Source organism: Rhinolophus ferrumequinum, chromosome 2, assembly GCF_004115265.2.
Source record: "Rhinolophus ferrumequinum isolate MPI-CBG mRhiFer1 chromosome 2, mRhiFer1_v1.p, whole genome shotgun sequence".
Taxonomy (NCBI): Eukaryota; Metazoa; Chordata; class Mammalia; order Chiroptera; family Rhinolophidae; genus Rhinolophus; species Rhinolophus ferrumequinum.
Window position 1 is genome coordinate 72,434,146 of NC_046285.1, and position 8,466 is coordinate 72,442,611.

An 8,466-nucleotide genomic window follows, 5' to 3' on the forward strand; every position below is an offset into this window, starting at 1 on the left:
TCCTGGGGATTGAAAAATTACTTATTGAGAAGACATTTTACAAAGATGATACTGGATTAATATCTTAAACCATACAGTAGGGTAAACTCCAAGTGCATCAAAGATTTAAATGTAAAAAACAAAACTATGCTAGTACAAGAAAAAAGAAACACGATGGATAACTTTACGAATACTGAATGGGGAAAGCCTTTCTCTTTATGATTCAAAATTCAGAAGCCATAAAAGAATACAAATACAACTACATTTGTAAAAAATTTCTTTGTAGCAAAAACTACATAGAAGTCGAAGGATGATGACAAACTGAGAAAGGTATTTTCTGCTCATATCACAAAAAAAGGGCTAGTTTCTCTAAGAACTTCTAGAAATTGAGAAAAGTCCAACAACTCAATAGAAAAATAGGCAAAGAACATGAACAGATAACTCACAGAAAAAGATATACAAATTTCCCTGCAACCTATGTTAAGTTGCTTATCCTCACTCACAAAAATAAAATAACAAATTAAATCAGTACTGGGATATCTTGAAGGAAGGGGAGCAAAATCGTATCATCTCTTTATGGGGAAATCTGGCAATATCTAGCAAAAATTTTTTTTGACCAAGGAAAAAAAAGACTACACAAAGCTATTAATTGCAGCACTATTTGTAATAGCAAAAGGAATACTGGAGACAACACAAATGACCATCAATTAGAGAATGGTTGAGTAAAATATGGTATATACACAGAATGAAATATTAAGCTGTTGGAAAAGAATGAGGACTATCTCTATATGCTGTTATGAAATGAGCTTCAGATACACTAGTAAGTGCAAAAAACAAGATAGAGAACAGTATGTATTATATGACACTATTTCTCTGAGGAGGAGGTGTGCGTATGTGTGCATGCATGTGTGCACACCTGTGCACGTGCATGCATTTTTGCTTTGCTTCTATAAAAAATGAACTACAACGACAATGGAAGCTGTGGTTGGGAGAATTCTAGGATGGCTCTCAATATTCATTCCTCCTAGTCCTTATGCCTTTTATTTTCTCCTGTTCTTGAGTGTGGGTTGGATTGATTGGTTAACATGATGCTCTCCTGCTGGCCTGGAAGAAAGAATAAAGCGATATTGTGAACTACAGATAAGGGCTCCATGTTGCTAGGACCCAAGGGAGACCTGTAGGAGCTGAGAGCAACGCCAGGTCACCAGCCTACAAGAAAACAGGACCTTCGTCCTGCCACCATAAGGAACTGAATGAGCTTGGAAGATGACCATGAGCTCTAGATGAGACCGCAGAGTCCTGGCTGACACCTTGATTTTATCTTTGTGAGGCCATGAACAGAAAACTCTGTTACACCCTGATCACACTTAGCCACAGAAACTATGCAATAATAAATATGTTTTGTTTTAAGTCACTAAGTTTATGGTAATTTGTTACATAGCAATAGAAAATGAATACAGAAGCATAAACCAAAAACTTGAGGAAACTTTATGGAAAAGGTGGAGAGGTAGGGGAATTAAATTTTTGTGTTTGATTTCATCTTTTTATTTAGTTTCAAATTTTAAACCATGTGACTATATTTATCTAAGATAAAATTAAATAGGGGCGTCCAGATGGCTCAGTTGGTTAGAGCGCGAGCTACAACAAGGTTGCCGATTCAATTCCCACATGGGATGGGCTGTGCCCCCTGCAACTAAAGATTGAAAATGGCGACTGGACTTGGAGCTGAGCTGCGCCCTCCACAACTTGATTGAAGGACGATGACTTGGAGCTGATCGGCTGTGGAGAAACACACTGTTTGGTCCCCAATATTCCCCAGTTAAAAAAAATTTTTAAAAATTTAAATAAAAAAGAAAAACAGAAAAACAACCCAACATCTGACCACTGAAGAGTTTCTGAACAAGCTAAGGGCTGTGAATACACACAGTTCTGCTCCCTCCTCATAGGTTCTCTGAACTCTTGAAGAATCTATTACAGAGAATGATATAGCTCATGTACTGCTCACCTTTGTGTGCCACAAAACAATTCCTCAGGAAGAACAAGGTGTACACACTGCCAGGGAAAGGGTGAGTGTGGAGCTGAGACCTTGGCATCCTTGAGGAACATGCAGAAGAGGATATAGAGGGATAGACATTATGCCATTGAAGCACTTTCCTCCTTCATTCTTTGGAATAACCCTTCCCTGTCTACCTGCAGAACAGGTCACTCTCAAAGAGCCACATTCTTATATCTTCAGAAATGCCTTTTGAAATAGTCTAATAACACTTATTCAGCCAATACCAGTTATGAATAAGGGCCCTGGGAAAGAAGTCAATGGAGAAAGGGAAATTGATAAAACAAGGTCCCAAACAAAAATAAGGCATAGCAGGAAAACTATGCAAACAAGCTTGGTACCTCTTTCAGAGATAGATGAAGTCAGAACAGCTAAAGATATAAATAAATCTGGAGACTGAGAGGAAGCTATAGGTCAAGATTTTTGGTCATAAGTACAGAAACACGATTCAAACTGGCGTGGGTAAAAAAAGAGAATTTATTGGACCGTATAATTGAAAAGTCCTGTGGTATGAGGACTTCAAGATAGGTGGGTCTAGGAGATGTAGGATGCCCTCAGGACCAGATCTGTTTTCCTCTGGCTTTTTAAAAAGCAGGCTCTTACCTTGTGTCTCAAAATGGGGGTTTACAGTACGGGGCTTATTTCTTCACAGATTATCAATTCCCAAAGCAAAAGAGAGTTTGGACAAGGGTTTCATTGGTCTGACTTGGTTCTCATGCCCATCCATGATTCATTTACTGTGCACTGGTGAGGCAGGCCTGAGTCACACTTACCGATCTTTGGCGGAGATGGGAGCCAGCCCACTGGAGCTGCATGGACTGGGGATGGGAGGGAGGCTGTTTCTTCAAGGAAAATCGGGGTGTAATGAATCTGGGTAGGTAAAAAACAACAGATGTCCACTCTAAGGGAAAAGTTCAGGGACTACAAACATGCTCAACATAAAAAGGAGGTTAACAATTTATCTTCAGAATTTGAGGAGAAATTAGGAGGAAGGAACGTTAGGAAGTAAAGAGAGAGGAAAACAGCGGACATTAATGACGTAGGAGTCTACAGAGATTAGTAAAATATTCACTGAGTAGCCCTGAGGGCCCAATTAAAGTTAGATTTGTCATTAAGTCATTAAACCCAGTTTTCAGGATGTTTTACTGTAGCTTTCCCAGGACTGGGGATTGGCATAAAGGTAGGGAGAAATCAGGGGCTGGCAAAGTCATGGTTAAGCTGAGGTGTGACAAAAGGGAAACTAGATGGTGGCTGGTATACTGAAAATGGAGGAGGGTCGATGGATTGCAGGTCATAAGGCAGATAAGGAAGCAGTTTTCGCAGAAGCGGTGGAGTGTAGATGATGAAGGGCAGGTTTCCTGTAGGTCTAAGATATGTGGGTAGAGTAAAGACAGGAGATGTAGACAGAGTCATAGCTAGCTATCGGTACAGTGGCAGGTTGGGTTCTCTGGAGAGCAGGTATTGAAATGGAAGTAGGAGGGCAAAGTCTTGTGGAGGAGTCTCATTGGTAACACCAATGAAAGGAAAAGGAGGAGGAAGTAGGATTGACCAGGGGGAGCTACCAGACATGATACAGGTCTGACAAACTCTTTTTGTCTTCCTGACCACGAGCTCCAGGACAAGGAATGCCCATTACAGCAGGCCTGTGTTCAATGGGAATGGCTAGGCCCGTGAATCACCATCTTGCTTAGTCATTGGCTTGGGGACACACAGGAAAGAGCATGAACTCTTGAAAGCTGAGGCAGACTCTGAAGGAGCTAACTGCTGGAGACTGTCATCTAATTGCATTCCTCACAGCTGGGCAGCTCGTCCTTTCTTCAAGGGGACTATGAGCATGCCCACCACAGCTAACTTTGTGTGAATTAGAAAAAGTCACCTCCTCTAAGAGTTTGTAGCCCTGTGGGTATATGGTTTGGTGAACATAAGGAGACTTGGACTGTGTTTGGAGGTGAACACCCCTGCTTCTGGGCAGATGCAACTCTGCACCAGGTGCACAGCTTGGTGAGCAGCGCAGCCCTCATTTACTCCTTCATCAAAGTGCCTTAGACAATGCGCAAACTGCAAAACTATATGCAGTGACCTGATGGACAAACTGTGAAGTCAGTGGTTGTAGCAGCCATCGCCCGCCCTTTCCTTCTCAGTAGAACCCAGAAGATGTCCTCATTCCCCCATGCAGGGGACAGTGATCTCCTCCCAGGTCCTGAATAATCTCAACCAGTCATGGTGATCCCATCCTCTTTGTAAGGGATTGGTTCAGGAATTTGGGCTTAAACCAATCACTTGTGCGTTCCCCTGTTATTGGTGCAGAGGTAGGCATATGACCTAAATTTGTCCAATCAGACATGATCAGAGGGGAGTTCCTACGCTCATACCTCTCTCATACTGGTACAACAGCAACAGGTGGTGCCAGTTGCTTCTGGCAACTATCCTCAACTTTTGAGGGGTGCCAGTCTTTGGATTAGGTTTATAGAATGGGGAGATGGAAAGAGCCTTGATCCTTTGATTCTTTTTTTTTTTTTTTTTTAAGATTTTATTGGGGAAGGGGAACAGGACTTTATTGGGGAACAGTGTGTACTTCCAGGCCTGTTTTCCAAGTCAAGTTGTTGTCCTTTCAACCTTAGTTGTGGAGGGTGCCGGTCAGCTTCAAGTTGTTGTCCTTTCAGTCTTAGTTGTGTTGGGCGCAGCTCAGCTCCAGGTCCAGTTGCCGTTGCTAGTTGCAGGGGGCGGAGCCCACCATCCCTTGAGGGAGTCGAGGAATCGAACTGGCAACCTTGTGGTTGAGAGCCCACTGGCCCATGTGGGAATCCAACCGGCAGCCTTCGGAATTAGGAGCATGGAGCTCTCACTGCCTGAGCCACCGGGCCTGCCCTGATCCTTTGATTCTGGATAGCATTGTCAAGCTGCTCAATCATGTAGCCCTGAAGTCTGACCTACATGACTCCTATTGTGTAAGCTCAATATCCATATTGTTTAAGGCAGCTTAAATAATATGGCTGCGTGTTTAGATTCTTGCAGCCCAAAGTATCCTAAAACTGACACAGGGTATTAGAGAAATTATCTGAGCAATTAACCTGGGAGGCGCCCCCAGAGTGATGGCAGAGGAAAAGATGGAGAGGTGGCTTTTGGTTAACATCATGGAGTTAGGTGGCTAGCTTTCCTTGAATTTGGTGGATAATAGTGATCTGAGCAACAGGTAGTGTAAAGAGACGACAAAACATTTTATTTTATTTTATTTATTTTATTTTTATTTTATTGAAGAGGATAATTTATTAAAAGCAAAGGGTCAGAGCTCCCGAGCGGGAGGGGGTCCCGAATGGTGCCCTCTAGGGGTTGGGATACAAATATACAGTGTGATTAAGGGCATGGGCTCTGGGATCAGAATGTTTAAGTTCAAATTCTGGCTCTACCATTTAGTAGCTGTATCACCTTTGGCAGCTGAATCTCTCTGGCCCACAATTTCTTCACCCTCAGTAGTGTGGTTGTAAGAATTGAATAGGATGATAGTTATCAGGCACCAAGTACATAGTAAACCTCAGTAATTATTACTTTAAAACATTATTATCAGATGAATGGAGACTGTTTCTCAACTAAAATCACACGGTTGACCAAAAAACGCTAAACTATCTGTGATATATCCAGGAAAAGGGCTGAGGGATAGGGACCTAAGAGCCGGAAATGTTGCTCCTGTGGAAGTAAGAACAGAGACTGAATTTACGAGGTTCGATTTTCTCTCTTGTCTGTGGATCGGAAGCTGAGAAACACCGGCTGGGAGCAGCGGTGGATGCCAGGAGGAGCTGACCCCTTCCTCTGAGTACAGCGGAGCGGGGAACTGAGGCGAGGTGCACGTGGGTGTGAGAGCATGGGAGGGGCGAGTGCAGCCTGGGGAAAGGAGGTAACCTCGCAGGAAGCCGGCTGGAGGGTCTTGTAAATGGGAGGCAGAGAGTGGGCTGATCCATGAGGAGCCTGAGTCTTAGAAGACATTATAGACCGATCACATCCAGACTTCCACAGGGGTCTAAACGACAGCCGGGGCCTTGGCTCGGGCACTGGTGGAGTGCCCTTAACGCACCCTAATGTTAAGGACCAGAAATAGCCTAAAGAAGGGGATCACGTCTCCTGTTTGAACGGAAGGTATTCTGTTTCTTTAACTTTGTTCTGGTTGAGCTAATTTGCATGGCAGATACAAGTAGACTCGCTGCAGGGGAACCACCTCCCTCCCTTATCTGTGGGGCCCTGAGGTCAGCTACCAGGGAAAGAAGACTCACTCTCCTTTCTCCTCACGGGGCCAGTGGTTAATGTGCTGCCAGGTCACTAGCAGTTTGTAATCATGTTTGTGTCCACTGTGGTGAGTTCTCGAGGGAGATACAGGGAATTCCGAGACAGTGGTGCTGTGGAGCTGTGTGTGTCCAGAGGTCAGCCGGCTGCTCTGCTTGAGGTCAGAGAAATAGGGAGAAGAGTCAGGGGGGACATGGAGTGCCGGCAGGAGAGTATTTGCCAAGATCAAAATGTTCCCCATCGCTGTGAGCAGATGAGATCTTGGAACCTGGAATCATCCAGTCCCAGCTCCAGCAGGGCCTCTGGCAGCAGCCCCAGTGTCTTCAGCTACAGACACCACCTCTGTGAGTGCCAAGAAAAGCAAATACAGGCCCCAGATCTCCTGTTGCACCAACTGGAAAGCAGCCCACAGCAGAGGAGCTGAGCGGTGAGGACAGTCTTCCCATAGCTCTTGATTTTCCGCCATCCTTCCCCCGCCCGGATCAAACAAACAAACAACATACTTGTAATAAAATTTGCAGGTGTGGCTGGTTTATATTCTGGGATTCTCTTTTGATCAAATTCCCTATAGGACACTGGGATAAAATGGTGAATAAAGCTGGATAATGTAGTACGTCCCAGACGTTTGAGACTGAATAGCAGGAGAGGAATCCTGGAAAAGCAGAGATTCCATCCCGCCCTTGGGAGCTGGTTCTTTTTAGTGGCCTGGGAAGGTGTCACACAAATGTCTTCTAGACAGCCCATGGGAGACTGTACCAAGTTTCTCTTCTTAGGATTGGGGGTTGTTCTGTAAAGCTTAAAGAGCAAGGCAGTAAAGTGGCATCTTAAAATCCTGGCCATCCAAGATTGGCAATAGGATCAGAAATCCATTTGGGGAATAAGGTTTTCTCTGCTTTAGAAGAAAGGTAGAATTAATAACATCAAGCGTGACAATAACTACCAAGGAGAGGAAATTACCCATAGTTTACAAAAGAGAATTGTGAACCACTGGTGGCACACAGGTGAGTGAGGAATCTGAGATCAGAGGAGTCTAAATTTCTAGAAAACACGTTGAGGGCTGTTGGTGACTCAAGTCTTCAGATATTCCTAAAGCTTTCGTTTTCTGATTAAACAAAGTTTAGTCCTCTTTCCAGCTAGTTGCCAGGTTTCTAGATTGAGATTGAGCAACAAATGAGTGTGGGTCATATTTAATGTGTGAGGCATTGGGTTTCTTTTGGATTATTCCTAAGAGTTGGTCTTTCTCTTAATGTTTCCGTGAGCTCTGGGTACCCTTTTGCCTCAACTCTCTCCCCTCTTCTAATTTGTCTTCCCTACCCCATCACACTGACCAAAATACTTTTACTGTATAATTAGTGAGATTTTCCAAACATACAAAAATATAAAGAAAAGACCACCATACCCATCTCTGAGTTTCAACCATTATCAACATTTTGTGAATCTTCATTTTTCTCCCCTATTTCAAAACAAATCCCGACATTATATCCTTTTCACCCTTGAACATAATTTCTACTTTGTTACTTCTATTTAACAACTATGTTTCTCCATCTGTTTGAAATTTTTTCTTGTGAAATATATATACTATATAAATAAATAAAATATAAATAAAATAAATATAAATGAGTGTTTAAAATGCATAGAGAAGCATAAAATTAAACAACAAAAAGTAAAACAAACACTCATGTACATATCTCCCAGGTTAAGAAACAGAACATTGATCCTTTTTCAAAAAACAAAGATGGAATTTGACTTGCAGTTTCTGTCATGATGCTAAACTAGCATGAATTCTTGGCTCCCTCCCCTAAAGTTGACCTGACAGAAACTATAGAAGTGAGGACCTCAGGGCTGCTGTCATCACCTCAGGAAACACTGGCCTCTCAATTCTGCCACACACCCATCCTTAATAATCAGACTGCCCTGGTCTCTGTGCAGCATCCCCTCAGTATGTAAAAATCCTGGGTCAGGACATCTGATTGGCCAAGTCTAAGTTACATGACTGCTCTGGCTGCTTCAGAGAGGTGGCAGTAAATCTGCTCTCCTGCTAATTACGCTGATCGGAGGTATGTCTCCCCCATATTAGATGTCTCCCCCATATTAGAAGGAGATTCAGATATTGAGAAAAAATGATAAAAATCCACTGTACCAAGTATATATATTCTTGC